The sequence below is a fragment of the Pseudorca crassidens genome, chromosome 4, assembly GCF_039906515.1.
Source record: "Pseudorca crassidens isolate mPseCra1 chromosome 4, mPseCra1.hap1, whole genome shotgun sequence".
NCBI classification, from domain to species: domain Eukaryota; kingdom Metazoa; phylum Chordata; class Mammalia; order Artiodactyla; family Delphinidae; genus Pseudorca; species Pseudorca crassidens.
In genome coordinates, this window is record NC_090299.1 from 29631127 (window position 1) to 29647261 (window position 16135).

Sequence of the window (16135 nt, forward strand, 5' to 3'; positions counted from 1 at the left end):
TTATGTATTTTCCAGGTTGGACAAATTGGATGTAGAAGCATAACATAGTACATTTCTACCATCTTCATCTAAAACATACCAAATATGTACAATTATTGTATTAAAAATACAAAAGGGATACAGAGTCCACCAATGTCTTTCTGAAAGACATATAGGTACAAGTAGTATCAAAAGTGTGAGGAAATCACCAGCTAATTGTACGTTCTACACTTGACACCACAGAGTGAACTGACATTAGCAGTCTATGTTGTACAATTACTTAATGCTTAGATAACATTTTGCAACTTGTGGTAGTGCTTGACTGCTGTCTTTCTGTATGCACGTGAGGTCCATAGCTTATATAATAAAACTGGTCAATAATGCATATTACCTTTAAATTTACAAATGCATAATTGACAATGTAATATATAAGCAAGTAACAAATGCCATGATACAGAAGAGAATTATTAAATAAAGCACTGACATTGTTTGATACAGTGAAGAAAAAACACTGAATCAACTTTTAAACTTGACTTTTAAAATTTGAAGCTATTTACATTTATCTGTTGATCAATATGATCAGCTGAATTTAATGGGAAAAAATCCAAGACTAGCAGTTCCTCACATTTGAGAACTACTCAGATTAGCAGCCTTCAATTTCTGAAATCTGTACAAAAGCAACACAAAAATAGAGTGGAGGGGTCCTTTCAGTCATTAAAGGGGTAACTATCTGTGACCAGATAATTGCCACACAGAGGCCTTTTCTATCCTCATTGTCCATGAAGCCACTTACAGGTTAGTCTTTGTTGACTGACCCTCATTGCAAAGGCCGGCATCTCTAACCAGGTTTTTGATCTTTTGATACCAGTCACCATCTTGGATAAAGAAGATGGGGATACTTCCTCAGCAATCCTCGAAAGGAGTTCAGGCCTTTTAGGTTTTTGCAGAGCTGATCTGCCATAACATCCCCAGATGGCAGCGTCCTGGGCTCTGTTGTGAGAGAGAAAGAAACTGTCCTGTTTAGTTTTTCTTTTCCAGTTGGAGCGCCATCTAATTCTAACTAATACAATTTGGAATTGGAGCTGGAGGTTTAACTCAGCTCTTTATAGACAAGGAAACTGACAATCAGAGAGATCCAATGATATAGTTTACATAATTTTGTGTCCATAGCGGTATCTCAATAAATATTTGTTGATCTCCTGAGTTTTAACCAGTGTGCTAGCCACCCGTAATACTTCTCAATTTAGGTTTTCTAGGAAAGCACTAGAAGGAGGTGGTTACTTCTATTACGGCTGAAGCCAGTCTCTCAATAAATCTTTCCCTTTGTTGCTCCCCTTCTAGCCTTAGGGAGTAAAAGAAGTCCCAGAAATAGTGCCAGAGGATCAATAACCAATGTAAAGATTTAAAAAATAACTTGACAAGGCACATTAATCATAATATAGCTACCATTTATTAAACATGTCCTATTCCCAGGCTCTGTGCTAAGAGTTTCACTAAGATTTTCTCATATAATCCTCACAACATACCTATGAAGTATTACTGTTATCCTCATTTTTCATAGAAGGAAACTGAAGCTTCAAGAAATGGATTGACTTTCCTAAGTGATCACAATTAGTAAATGGCACATTACCCAGAACACATTAACCCAAGGTTGATTGGCATCAAACACTATGGTCTTAAGTATTGTGAAAACAAACATGAAAGCAGATGTTGACTGGTCACCACTTGTATATGCCGTCAGATTGAAACCTTTTTCTTTATAACCACCTCTTTACTGCTTACTAATAGGAAGCTCAGCTTGACCATGTTATACTCTCTATAAATAATTTTCCTTCTGCTACATAATGAATTTCCTTCTGTCATATATGTATTCTTTATGCATAGTGTAAGGTGTGCATTGTAGAAGGTAGTGAAATTCTCCATTTATAAATACAGGAATGGCTATAGCATCTAATTAGAAATCTTTATTCAATTTCTGTATTTATAGAAATGAGGAATGCATTACCTTATATCCATATTCCTACATCTTTAATTTCTGTTTGTGGAAGAAAGGGACTTTTTTAAGGAAAATGAAGGTTTCTCTCAAACAAAAGATTACTTGCTCCCCTCTGTGCCCCATCATGCTTGGTTCAGCTCCCTATTACACTCCTTCCCTCATTAGATTGACTTGTCTACCCATATGACTATTTCCTCCATTAGACTGACAGCAACATGACAACATGGACATGTCTTTTGCTGTTTTGAATCCTTAATACTCGAGTTAGTTCTTGGCACATAGTAGGTAGATAAATATTTATTGAATGAATGAATGAATGATCCAACAAAAGAAAACGGCATATTACTGTACAATTCTCTGGATAAAGCCACCTAATGACAAGTTTTAAAATAAAGAATTTAAGGTAGTTTTATTATTTTATAATATGGAGTCTAAAATTAATTTAACATATAAGAAAGGAATTGCAAAACAAAAAAATTCTCTAACGTCTTTTTGCCATAACTATGCTAGACATTTCAACCATGTATTTTGAATTGTTTGCAAGACATGTTTGTAAAGAGATACCATTTTTTTTCATTAGATTTTAAGGGGTTTGATGGTTGTGAATTTTCTTTTTTTTTTTTTTTTTTTTTTTGCGGTACACGGGCCTCTCACTGGTGTGGCCTCTCCCGTTGCGGAGCACAGGCTCCAGACGCGCAGGCTCAGCGGCCATGGCTCATGGGCTCAGCCGCTCCGCGGCATGTGGGATCTTCCTGGACCGGGGCACGAACCTGTGTCCCCTGCATCGGCAGGCGGACTCTTAACCACTGCGCCACCAGGGAAGCCCGTGAATTTTCTTCTCATGATATTCAGATATTCTGCCCCATAAAATCCAAATGAAAATTTCAGTGAGCAGATAAATCATCTATTTTACTGCTGTAAATTATAATCCTTTCTAACCTTGCAAAAATGCCAGGTGTTGAATGATTTTGATCAAAACTAAAAGTGTTAACTAAAGTAGCTACCAATTTCCTCCTACAGATGGGCATGTTTAACTTATGAACACACAATATGAACATGAGTATATATCTTTTCTCCTATTCAGCTCAGCAGTTATTCATATGATTCCTCGTATATTTTCAGAATGCTAGTCTGCGAGTTATTCATCCAGGAATAGAATCTCTGAAATTAAATAGAAAGGGCTTTAAAACTGTGAGTGTAGTAATAAGCTATTCAGAGCAATAATACCATCAAGATGATTAACTATTTTATAGCTCCTAGTCTTTAATAATAAAATATGATTTTAAAAGAAATCTTTCTTTCTCCCAAGTTGAGTTCTGAAAATTTTTTCCACCTGCCTCTCTCTAGAATAGTATATCTATAACCCTATCATTAAAAGAAAAGAGTGAGTCCTGCGTCAAGATGGTGGAGTAGAAGGACATGCATTCACTCCCTCTTGCGAGAGCACCGGAATCACAGCTAACTGCTGAACAATCATCGACAGGAAGACACTGGAACTCACCAAAAAAGATACCCCACATCCAAAGACAAAGGAGAAGCCACAATGAGATGGTAGGAGGCATGCAATCACAATAAAATCAAACCCCATAAGTGCTGGATGGGTGACTCACAAACTGAAGAACAATTATACCACAGAAATCCACCCACTGGAGTGAAAGTTCTGAGCCCCACATCAATCTTCTCAGCCTCGGGGTCTGGCAATGGGAGGAGGAATTCCCAGAGAATCAGACTTTGAAGGCTACCGGGATTTGATTGCAGGACTTTGACAGGACTGGGGGAATCAGACTCCACTCTTGAGGGCACATACAAAGTAGTGTGAGCCTTGGGAACCAGGAGGAAGGAGCAATGACCCCATAGGAGAATGAACTCCACCTACCTGCTAGTGTTGGAGGGTGTCCTGCAAAGGTGGAGGGTGGCTGTGGCTCACTGTGGGGACAAGGACACTGGCAACAGAAGTTCTGGGAAGTACTTCTTGGCATGAGTCCTCCTTGATTCTGCCATTAGCCCCATCAAAGAGCCTGTAGCCTCCAGAGCTGGGTCACCTCAGGCCAAACAACCAACTGGGAGGGAACTCAGCCCCACCCATCAGCAGACAAGCGGATTAAAGTTTTACTGAGCTCTGCCTACCAGAGCAACAGCCAGCTCTACCCATCACTAGTCCCTCCCATCAGGAAGGTTGCACAAGCCTCTTAGATAGCCTCATCCACCAGAGGGCAGACAGCAGAAGCAAGAAAAACCACAATCCTGCAGCTTGTGGAACAAAAACTACGTTCACAAAAAGATAGACAAAATGAAAAGGCAAAGGACTATGTACCAGATGAAGGAACAAGATAAAACCCCAGAAAAAAACAATTAAATGAAAGGGACATAGGCAACCTTACAGAAAAAGAATTCAGAATAATGATAGTGAAGATGATCCAGGACCTCGGAAAAAGGATGGAGGCAAAGATTGAGAAGATGCAAGAAATGTTTAACAAAGACCTAGAAGAATTACAAAACAAACACCTAGAATAATTAAAGGACAAACAAACAGAGATGAACAATACAGTAACTGAAATGAAAATACACTAGAAAGAATCAATAGCAGAATAACTGAGTCAGAAGAACGGAAAAGTGACCTGGAAGACAGAATGGTGGAATTCACTGCTGCGGAACAGAATAAAGAAAAAAGAATGAAAAGAAATGAAGACAGCCTAAGAGACCTCTGGGAAAACATTAAACACACCAACATTCACATTATAGGGGTCCCAGAAGGTGAAGAGGGAGTGAAAGGACCCGAGAAAATATTAGAAGAGATTATAGTCGAAAACTTCCCTAACATGGGAAAGGAAATAGCCACCCAAGTCCAGGAAGCGCAGAGAATCCCAGGAAGGATAAACCCAAGGAGAAGCACACCGAGACACATAGTAATCAAATTGACAAAAATCAAAGACAAAGAAAAATTATTAAAAGCAACAAGGGAAAAATGATAAATAACAAACAAGGGAATTCCCATAAGGTTAAGCAGCTGATTTCTCAGCAGAAACTCTACAAGCCAGAAGGGAGTTGCATGATATATTTAAAGTGATGAAAGGGAAGAACATACAACCAAGATTACTCTACCCAGCAAGGATCTCATTCACATTCAGCAGAGAAATCAAAAGCTTTACAGAGAAGCAAAAGGTAAGAGAATTCAGCACCACCAAACCAGCTCTACAACAAATGCTAAAGGAACTTCTCTAAGTGGGAAACACAATAGAAGAAAAGGACCTACAAAATCAAACCCAAAACAATTATGAAAATGGTACTAGGAACATACATATAGATAATTACCTTAAATGTGAATGGATTAAATGCTGCAATGAAAAGACACAGGCTCACTGAATGGATAGAATATATATGCTGTCTACAAGAGACTGACTTTAAACCTAGGGATACATACAGACTGAAAGTGAGGGGATGGAAAAAGATATTCCATGCAAATGAAAATCAAAAGAAAGCTAGAGTAGCAATACTCATATCAGATAATACAGACTTTAAAACAAAGAATGTTACAAGAGACAAGGAAGGTCACTACATAATGATCAAGGGATCAATCCAAGAACAATATATAAGAAATATAAATACACCCAAAATAAGAGCACCTCAATACATAAGGCAAATGCTAACAGCCATAAAAGGGGAAATTGACAGTAACACAATAATAGTGGGGGATTGTAACACCTCACTTACACCAGTGGACAGATAATCCATACAGAAAATTAATAAGGAAACACAAGCTTTAAATGACACAATAGATCAGATAGATTTAATTAATATTTTTAGGACATTCCATCCAAAACCAGCAGATTACATTTTTTCTCAAGTGCACACGGAATGTTCTACAGGATAGATCACATCTTGTGTCACAAATCAAGCCTCAGTAAATTAAGAAAATTAAAATCATACCAAGCATCTTTTCCAACCACAAGACTATGAAATTAGAAATCAGTGACAGGGAGAAAAACATAAAAAACACAAACACATGGAGGCTAAACAATACGTTACTAAATAACCAAGAGATCACTGAAGAAATCAAAGCGAATTAGAAAATATCTAGAGAAAAATGACAACCAAAACATGACGATCCATAACCTGTGGGATGTGGCAAAAGCAGTTCTAAGAGGGAAGTTTATAGCAATAAACTCCTACCTCAAGAAACAAGAAAAAACTCAAATAAACTATCTAATCTTACACGAAAAGGAACTAGAGAAAGAAGAACACACAAAACCCGAAGTTAGTAGAAGGAAAGAAATCACAAAGATTAGAGTAGAAATAAATGAAATAGGAACAATGAAAACAATAGCAAAGATCAATAAAACTAAAAGCTGGTTCTTTGAGAAGATAAACAAAATTGATAAACCATTAGCCAGACTCATCAAGAAAAAGAGGGAGAGGACTCAAATGAATAAAATTAGAAATGAAAAAGGAGAACTTGCAATGGACACTGCAGAAATACAAAGCATCCTAAGAGACTACTACAAGCAACGCTGTGCCAATAAAATGGACAACCTGGAAGAAATGGACAAATTCTTCGAAAGGTATAACCTTTCCAAACTGAACCAGGAAGAAATAGAAAATATGAACAGACCAATCACAAGTAATGAAATTGAAACTGTGATTGAAAATCTTCCAACAAACAGAAGTCCAGGACCAGATGCCTTCACAGGTGAATACTATCAAACATTTAGAGAAGAGCTAACACCCATCTTTCTCAAACTCTTCCAAAAACTTGCAGAGGAAGGAACACTCCCAAACTCATTCTATGAGGCCACCATCACCCTGATACCAAAACCAGACAAAGATACTACAAAAAAAAATTACAGACCAATATCACTGATGAATATAGATGCAAATATCCTCAACAAAATACTAGCAAACAGAATCCAACAATACATTAGAAGGATCACACACCATGATCAAGTGGGATTTATCCCAGAGATGCAAGGATTCTTCAATATACGCAAATCAATCAATGTGATACACCATATTACCAAACTGAAGAATAAAAACCATGTGATCATCTCAATAGATGCAGAAAAAGCTTTTGAGAAAATTCAACACCCATTTATGATAAAAGCTTTCCATAAAGTGGGAATAGAGGGAACCTACCTCAACATAATAAAGGCCATATACGACACCCCCCCCGCCAGCAAACATCATTCTCAATGGTAAAAAACTGAAAGCATTTCCTCTAAGATCAGGAACAAGACAAAGATGTCCACACTTTTTTTTTTCACTTTTTTTTTCTTTTCTTTTTTAGGAAGTCTTAGCCATGGCAATCAGAGAAGTAAAAGAAATAAAAGGAATCCAAATATGAAAAGAAATAAAACTGTCACTGTTTGCAGATGACATGATACTATGCACAGATAATCCTAAAGATGCCACCAGAAAACTACTAGAGCTAATCAATGAATTTGGTACAGTTGTAGGATACAAAATTAATACACAGAAATCTTTTGCATTCCTATACACTAACAATGAAAAATCAGAAAGAGAAATCAAGGAAACAACCCCATTCACCATTGCAACAAAAAGAATAAGATACCTAGGAATAAACCTACCTAAGGAGGTAAAGGACCTGTACTCAGAAAACCATAAGAGGGCTTCCCTGGTGGCACAGTTGTTAAGAATCTGCCTGCCAATGCTGGGGACACGGGTTCGAGCCCTGGTCTCGGAAGATCCCACATGCCGCGGAGCAACTAGGCCCATGTGCCACAACTACTGAGCTTGTGCTCTAGAGCCTGCAAGCCACAACTACTGAGCCCATGTGCCACAACTACTGAAGCCCATGCTCCTAGAGCCCGTGCTCCACAGAAAGAGAAGCCACCACAATGAGAAGCCCATGCACCACAACGAAGAGTAGTCCCCGCTCACTGCGACTAGAGAAAGCCCGTGTACAGCAACAAAGACCCAATGCAGCCAAAAATAAATAAAATAAATTTATTTTTTAAAAAAGGCACCATCCCTGCAGGTCCAAAAAAAAAAAAAGAAAACCATAAGACACAGATGAAAGAAATCATAGATGACACACACAGGACTTCCCTGCTGGTACAGTGGTTAAGAATCTGCCTGCCAATACAGAGGACACGGGTTCGAGCCCTGGTCCAGGAAGATCCCACATGCTGCATAGCAGCTAAACCCATGCACCACAACTACTGAGCCTGTGCTCCAGAGCCCGCGAGCCAAAACTACTGAGCCTGTGTGCCACAACTACTGAAGCCCACATGCCTAGAGCCCGTGCTCTGCAGCAAGAGAAGCCACCGCAATGAGAAGCTGGCGCACCGCAACGAAGAGCAGCCCCCACTCACCACAACTAGAGAAAAGCCCGCACACAGCAACGAAGATCCAACACAGCCATAAATAAGTTAAAAAAAAATAATTAATAAAACATAAGAAAAAATGACACAAACAGATGGAGAGATATACCATGTTCTTGGATTGGAAGAATCAATATTGTGAAAATGACTATACTATCCAAAGCAATCTACAGATTCAATGCAATCCCTATCAAGTTACCAATGGAATTTTTTACAGAACTAGAACAAAAAAATCTTAAAATTTGTATGGGGACACAAAAGACCCCAAATAGCCAAAGCAATCTTGAGCAGAAAAAATGGAGTTGGAGGAATCAGACCCGCTGACTTCAGACTGTACTACAAAGCTACAGTAATCAAGACAGTATGGTACTGCCACAAAAACCAAAATATAGATCAATGGAACAGGATAGGAAGCCCTGAGATAAACCTACACACCTATGGTCAACTAATCTATGACAAAGGAGGCAAGGATATACAGTGGAGAAAAGACAGTCTCTTCAATAAGTGGTGCTCAGAAAACTGGACAGCTACATGTAAATGATGAAATTAGAACACTCCCTAACACCATACACAAAAATAAACTCAAGGCGGATTAAAAACCTAAATGTAAGACCGGACACTATAAAACTCTTAGAGGTAAACATAGGAAGACCACTCTTTGACATAAATCACAGCAAGATCTTTTTTGACCCACCTCCTAGAGTAATGGAAATAAAAACAAAAATAAACAAGTGGGACCTAATGAAACTTAAAAGTTTTTGCACAGCAAAGGAAATATAAACAAGACAAAAAGGCAACCCTCAGAATGGGAGAAAATATTTGCAAACGAATCAATGGACAAAGGATTCATCTCCAAATTATATAAACAGCTCATGCAGCTCAATATTAAAAAAACAAACAACCCAATCAGAAAATGGGCAGGAGACCTAAATAGACATTTCTCCAAAGAAGACATATAGATGGCCAAGAGGCACATGAAAGCTGCTCGATATCACTAATTATTAGAGAAATGCAAATAAAAACTACAATGAGGTATCACCTCACACCAGTTAGAATGGGCATCATCAGAAAATCTACAAACAGCAAATGCTGGAGAGGGTGTGGAGAAAAGGGAACCCTCTTGCACTGTTGGTGGGAATTTAAATTGATAGAGCCACTATGGAGAACAGTATGGAGCTTCCTTAAAAAACTAAAAATAGAATTACCATGTGATCCAGCAATCCCACTACTGGGCATATACCCAGAGAAAACCATAATTCAAAAAGACACATGCACCCCAATGTTCATTGCAGCACTATTTACAATAGCCAGGTCATGGAAGCAACCTAATTCCCCATCAACAGACGAATGGATAAAGGAGATGTGGTACATATATACAATGGAGTATTACTCAGCCATAAAAAGGAACAAAATTGGGTCATTTGTTGAGACGTGGATCGATCTAGAGACTGTCATACAGAGTGAAGTAAGTCAGAAAGAGAAAAACAAATATCGTATATTAACTCATGTATGTGGAACCTAGAAAAATGGTACAGATGAACCAGTTTGCAGGGCAGAAGTTGAGACACAGATGTAGAGAACAAACTTAGGGACACCAAGGGGGGAGAACTGAGGTGGGGTGAGGATGGTGGTGTGCTGAATTGGGCAATTGGGATTGACATGTATACACTGATGTGTATAAAATTGATGACTAATAAGAACCTGCAGTGTAAAAAACCAAACAAACAACAAAAAAAACAACTGATACTAAACTTTCTTTGGGTTATTTGTATGGAAATATGTTAATGTAAATGTTTCAGACATTACATGAAATTTCTAAAAATCGTATATGTTCTGGTATAATGTTATAAGCCATAAATCTAGTTATCACTTTAAAATGTATATCTCAGAAATAACTAATTTTTCTTGTCAATTGCATTATTATGAACTTTCATCAAATCTTTAACCATGGTCATTTTTAAATCTTTTGTCATTTACAGACAGTTCTGGGTGTACTCTGATGCTTTTGCAAAAATGTTCCTATAAAAGGGTTTCATCTTCAAGTAATTCATGGAAAAGACTCTGACGAGTACAGGTTTCTGGTAACTGAGTATACTGCTGAGCTGAATGAATAAGCATTTTCAGAACTCTAATGGAAAACTGATGAATTCATAAAAGTTCTAACAAAAGATCAAGATGAAAAAAATTAATTACATGGGACTGAGTGAACTGATGAGGATGATTATAATTTTTGTGACTTTCTGTTTGAATAAAAAAAAAATCCCCCCCCCATAAAAAGAAAATCTACAGACAACAATTGCTGGAGAGGGTGTGGAGAGAAGGGAACCCTCTTGCACTGTTGGTGGGAATGTAAATTAATAACAGCCACTATAGCGAACAGTATGGAGGTTCTGTTCAACTAAAAATAGAATTACCATATGACCCAGCAATCCCACTACTGGGCATATACCCAGAGAAAACCATAGTTCAAAAAGACACATACACCCCAATGTTCACTGCAGCACTGTTTACAATAGCCAGGTCATAGACCAACCCAAATGTCCATCAACAGATGAATGGATAAAGAAGATGTGGTACATATATACAATGGAATATTACTCATCCATAAAAAGGAATGAAATTGAGTCTTTTGTAGAGACATGGATGAACCTAGAAACTGTCATACAGAGTGAAGTAAGTCAGAAGAGAAAAACAAATATTGTATATTAACGCATATATGTGAAGTCTAGAAAAATGGTACAGATGAACCAGTTTTCAAGGCAGACATAGAGACACAGATGTAGAGAACAAACCTATGGAGACCAAGGGGGGAAAGTGGGGGTGTGGGATGAATTGGAAGATTGGGATTGACATATATACACTAATATGTATAAAATCGATAACTAATAAGAACCTGCTGTATAAAAAAATAATGAAATGAAATTCAAAAAATTGTCTACAGAATAACTTGAAAAACAAAAAAGACACTTCCTTTCATAAGCACATTTCTCTCATCTAAACATCTCTGAACTCATTTACAAGATCGTGAGACTTCTACATGTATAGTGATTACTTATAATGTTTATTTTATTTCTATCATATTTTTCCTGATTTCTACTCAACCTGCTCTTACTTTATCTTTTTTGCCTTTTTCTTGTCTTGTAGTAGACCAAATCCTGATATTTCTTCATCTTTGCTTCTGGAATACTCTATAGTCATGTCATCCAACAAATATAATGTGAGCCACATATGTAAGTCTAAAGTTAAAAAAGATAAAATTAATTAGTTCATATATGTTATTTCACAGTGTATCCAAAGTGTTATCGATTCAATGTGTGATCAATAACCATTTTACTTCGTTTTATTGTATTAAGACCTGAAATATGGTGTGTATTTTACTCTTACAGGACATCTCAATCTGAACCAGCCACCTTTCAATGCTTAATAACTCCATGTGGCTAGTGCCTGCCATACTGGACAATGTAAGTCTAAAATTTATTCTCCTTTGTCAGCCTTAGGAAAACTAGGGTAATTTAAAAATACCCATTTGGAAATGGAACAAAAAAAGAACAATAATTAACTGTCAATATGCATTACAGTTTTCCTAAGCTTGGGTTATCTATTCAGGAGTTATTCCTCAGGCAAGATCAAAGTGTTCATAATGTGCCAATTATTGCACATTAAATCAGCAAAATTGTTATGTGCTCCTAAAATCAGGAGCTCTAAATCACTACAGAGAGTAGTGAATGTATTCACTAGAAGATAGGATCTAAGAATTTTTTCCCTGTTTTTAAAATTAGCAATCCAAAGTCTTTCAGTTCAATATCAATAAAAATATAACACTGGCATAAATTGAAGAAAACATATCATTTAATAATTTTGACATCAGTTTTCCAGTGAACATGATAAATCCCCCCAGTGACAGCATTATTCTTCACTCTGTGAATGCAGAGTGAATAAAGGACACAGACTAACTTATCATGCTCTGGATGGCCTCTACCTACTGCTAAACCATTGCATGTGCATGCCTTGATCACATGCAAACTTCTCTAAAGCACTCAACTAGTGGCTGGGGAGGTTATAGTTCTACTGCCAAAGTTCTAATTGAACTAATTTCAATGTAAATATTGGACATATCTTATCTCCTCATTTTGGCTAGCTTCATAAAGAGAAAAAATAAACTATTGAAATAATTCAGTTCAGTGTTGAAAGAACTTATTTCAAACTGTCAGCGCAATTGTTCAAAATGTTCCCCACATAAATCAGTTTAAATGAGCCTGTTTAAAATAACCAAAACTGTGCCTCAATTTCCAGCAACTTGAAACACATAGATGTTTTTCTCTTTCCTTTTAGAAGTTATACTTCTAGTGGAGAAAAATTATTTACACCATTTCTTATCATGTAAGATAGATTTAATCTAAGTATAAATAATTTAAAACTTTAAATAATCCTCTCACAATTCATTTTGATTTCTTTTTCTTCTTTTTTTGGCTTTTGTGTGACATGCATATATATATATATATATATATATGTTTCAGGTGAACAGCATTGTAATTCAACATCTGTATATACTACAAAATGATTACCCCCACAAGCCTAGTTATCATCCTTCATCATACAGTTGACCCCCTTCACCCATTTCACCCACCCACCCACAATCCTCTTGCCTCTGGTAACCATTAGTGTGTTTTCTGTATTCATGAGTTTGTTTTTGTTTTATTTTGTTTGTTCTTTGGGTTTTTTTTTTATACTCCGTATATGAGTGAGATCATATAGTATTTGTATTTCTCCATCTGAATTATTTCACTTAGCATAATATCTTTAAGGTCTATCCATGTTATCATAAATGGCAGGATTTCATTTTTATGGCTGAATAATATTCCATTTTATGTAAACATATACACCATGTCTTCTTTATCCATTCATCCGTCAATGGACACTTAGGTTGTTACCAGATTTGGGCTATTGTAAATAATGCTGCAGTGAACATAAGGTGCATATATCTTTTTGAATTAGTGTTTTCCTGTTCTTCAGTTAAATACCCAGAAGTAGAATAGCTTGGTCATATGGTAGTTCTATTTTTAATTTTCTGAGGCATCTCCATACCGTTTTCTATAGTGGCTTCACCAATTTATATTCCCACCAGCAGTGTATGAGTGTTCACTTTTCTCTGAATTCTCTCCAACATTTGTTGTTTCTTGTCCTTTCCATAACTGCCATTCTAACAGGTGTGAGCTTGATATCTCATTGTAGATTTGACTTGCACTTCCCTAATAATTAGACATCGAGCATCTTAGATGTTGAGCATCTTTTCATGTGTCTCTTGACCACCTGTATGTCTTCTTTGACAAAATGTCTATTCATAGTCCCTGTCCATTTTTTAATCAGAATGTTTGTTTGTTGTTGAGTTGTATGAGTTCTTTATATATTTTGAATATTAACCCCTTATCACATATATGATTTGCAATTATCTTCTCCCTTTCAGTAGGTTGCCTTTTCATTTAGATTATGGTTTCCTTCACTGTGCAGAACTTTTTCAGTTTTAGTTTGATGTTGCCCCATTCTCATTTGCTTATTTTTACTTTTTTCCCCTTTCCTTTGGAGTCACATTCAAAAAAAAACAACTCTAAGTCCCATGTCAGTGAAGTGACTACCTATGTTTTCTTCAAGGACTGTTATGATCTCAAGTCTTACATTTAAGTCTTAAATTCATTTTGAGTTAGTTTTTTTGTATAGTGTAAGATAGTGATCTAATTTCATTCTTTTTCATGTGGCTGTCCAGTTTTCCTAACACCATTTATTGAAAACATTGTTCTTCTCCATTATAAGTTCTTTACTCCTTTGCCATAAATTAGTTGTTCTTATATGTGTGGGTTTATTTCTGGGCTTTCAGTTTTGTTTCATTGATCTGTATGACTGTTTATATGCCAGAATATGTTGTTTTGATTACTGTACCTTTATAGTAATCAGGGAGTTTGATACCTCCAGCTTTGTTCTTCTTTCTCAAGATTGTTTTGGCTATTCAGGATCTTTTTGTGGTTTCATACAAATATTAGAATTATTCACTCTAGTTCTGTGAAATGTGCCATTGGAATTTTGAAAAGGATTGCACTGAATTTGTAGGTTGCTTTGGGTAGTATGGACATTTTAACAATACTGAGTCTTCCAATCCACGACCAGGAAATTTCTTTCTATTTATTTTTGTCTTCTTCAGTTTCTTTCGTCGGTGTCTTATACTTTTCCGAGTACAGGTCTTTCACCTCCTTGGTTAAATTTATTCCTAGGTATTTTATTCTTTTTGATGCAGTGGTAAATGGGACTTTTAAAAATTTCTCTTTCTGATAGTTTGTTATTCCTGTATAGAAATGCCACAGATTTCTGTATACTTATTTTGTATCCTGTGACTTTACAGGATTCATTTATTAGTTCTAACGGCTTTTTGTTGGAGTCTTTAGGGTTTCTAGATATAGTATGATGTCATCTGCAAATAGTGACAGTTTTACTTCTTCCTGATTTGGATGCCCTTTATTTCTTTTTCTTGCCTAATTGCTCTGGCTAGGACTTCCAATACTATGTTAAATAAAAGTGGCAAGAGTGGGCATCCTGTCTTGTTCCTTATCTTAGAGGGAAAGCTTTGAGCTTTTCACCATTGATCATGATGTTAGCTGTGGGTTTGTCATATATGACTTCATTATGCTGAGGTACTTTCCCTTTAAACCCATTTTGTTGAGAGTTTTTTGATAAATGGATGTTGAATTTTGTCAAATGCCTTTTCTGCATCTATTGAGATGATCATATGATTTTCATACTTTATTTTGTTAAAGTGATGTATCACACCGATTGATTTACAGGTATTGAACCATCCTTGCATCCCTGGAATAAATCCCCCTTAATTATGGTGTATGATTCTTTTACTATATTGTTAGTTTCGGTTTACTAATGTTTTGTTGGGGATTATGCATCTTCAATTTTTGTAAGTTTGAGTCCTGTCCTGGACTTTGTTTTTTGGGAGATTTTTGATCACTGTTTCAATCTCCTTACTAGTAATCAGTGTATTCAAAATTTATATTTCTTCATGAGTCACCCTTACAAGAGTGTATGTTTCTAAGAATTTATCCATTTCTTCTAGGTTGTCCAATTTGTTGGTGTATAATTGTTCATAGTAGTCTCTTATGATCCTTTGTATTTCTGTGGTGTCAGTTTTAACTTCTACCCTTTCACCTCTAATTTTATTTGAGTCCTGTCTTTTTTTCTTGGTTAGTTTAGATAAAGATTGGTCAATTTTGTTTGCCTTTTCAAAGAACCAGCTCTTAGTTTTTTCTTAGTTTCCTTTTAATTTATTTGCTCTGATCTTTATTATTTTCTTCTTTATACTAATTCTGGACTTTGTTCTTTTTCTGTATTTTGGGGGTATAGGTAAATTGTTTATTTGGGATTTTTCTTGTTCCTGGAGGTAGGCTCTATTGCTATGAACATCTCTCTTCGAGTGAAACAGAAACAGACTCACAGACGTAGAGAAGGGACTTGTGACTGCCAAGGAGGAGGGGGGATGGGGGAGGGTTGAAATGGTAGCTTGGGACTAGCAGATGCAAACTATTATATATAGAAATGGATAAACAAAAAGGTCCTATTGTATAGCACAGGGAACTAAATATATTCAATATCCTGTAATAAACCATAATGAAAAAGAATATATGTACATGTATATATGCATATATAACTGAATCACTTTGCTGTATACCAGAAACTAACATAACATTGTAAGTCAACTATACTTTAATATAAATAAATAAATATTTTTAAAAAATTTAAAAGAACCATTTGCACTGCATCCCATAGACAA

General features: G+C 36.3%; 1 long non-coding RNA gene across 3 annotated transcripts in view; it reads left to right on the forward strand.

Annotated features, from left to right (window-relative positions):
• LOC137223488 (uncharacterized) overlaps window positions 1–12606 on the forward strand; it is a 253335-nt gene extending 240729 nt beyond the window's left edge. For 2 of the 3 annotated variants that reach the window (XR_010942898.1, XR_010942896.1), the window contains exon 4: window positions 11700–12606. This is a non-coding gene — a long non-coding RNA (uncharacterized lncRNA). Of the gene's footprint in view, window positions 1–11457; window positions 11544–11699 lie in introns of all 3 variants that reach the window. The other variant, XR_010942897.1, reaches the window with a different exon arrangement.
• The last annotated feature ends 3529 nt before the right edge of the window (window positions 12607–16135 follow it).